A 990-nucleotide genomic window follows, 5' to 3' on the forward strand; every position below is an offset into this window, starting at 1 on the left:
TATATATATATATATATATATATGTATGTATATATATGTATGTATAGTGGTGTCAATTAGACCGAGAGGTTTCAGGTAATGCTGAGTAAGTGCTATGGATAGACCATAGTTAAGCTCCAAGTTCGCATAATCACCGACTCCTTATTCGTATATGTATGTATATATACATTCTGGCGTTAGCAAAAATTTTTGAGAACATATTCTCCGTGGTAAAGCAATTTGGCGTCTTCTTCTAGCATATTAGGAATCCACCTTGGTGGCTATTCCTCTTATTTTTATATGTTATATATGTATATTACCGACCACACATACTTATCAACCGATAAGTATGAATCGAGCCGGGGAGTGGGTGGGCTGGAATTGTCCCCTAAGAGCTATACCACAGCGAATAATAGATACTGGGACGATGTGCTTTGCAGACGACACAAATTGAAAATCATTTTCATATTTCTTAATCAGAATATTTATCTCACTAAGTATAATTTTTTTATATACACATACACATAGAAAACACACACATACTTATATACACGTGAAAAGATTCAGTTATATATTGATATAAATACAGAGGTTGGCATAAGAAGCTATATAGTGGTTGGAATGGTAATGTTTTGTTTGGTAAGAATATAGAAATGCTACATAAATTTTTGGAGAAAACATTTCGAACATTTATGTATTGTGGCACGACTTACGCTGACAGTTTACTGATTTCTGCTATTTACACGTGTTTTTTGTTTTTGCTTTTTCATAAATTCCGTATTTAATGTCAGATAAGACCCACTTTTTTTCACAAAAAATCCGTCTCAAAAAAATGAATAAAAACCAACATGCTCCAGCATGCGTAGTCGAGCCGATTTTTATATGTTTTAATACAGTCAAAACTTATGTTTCTGAATAAGAGCTGCAGATATTGGGGTTTGTTTAATATGCCCATGCATTTTTATGCCATCAAATACGGTACATAGGCTGTTAATGAATTATCTTCCAATA

At 32.9% G+C, this 990-nt stretch overlaps 1 protein-coding gene across 2 annotated transcripts in view; it reads left to right on the forward strand.

Moving 5' to 3' along the window:
* LOC106869236 (uncharacterized) overlaps positions 1–990 on the forward strand; it is a 26,820-nt gene that overhangs the window by 24,961 nt on the left and 869 nt on the right. The gene's annotated exons all lie outside the window — the stretch shown is intronic.

The sequence above is a fragment of the Octopus bimaculoides genome, chromosome 2 (assembly GCF_001194135.2).
Source record: "Octopus bimaculoides isolate UCB-OBI-ISO-001 chromosome 2, ASM119413v2, whole genome shotgun sequence".
NCBI classification, from domain to species: Eukaryota; Metazoa; Mollusca; class Cephalopoda; order Octopoda; family Octopodidae; genus Octopus; species Octopus bimaculoides.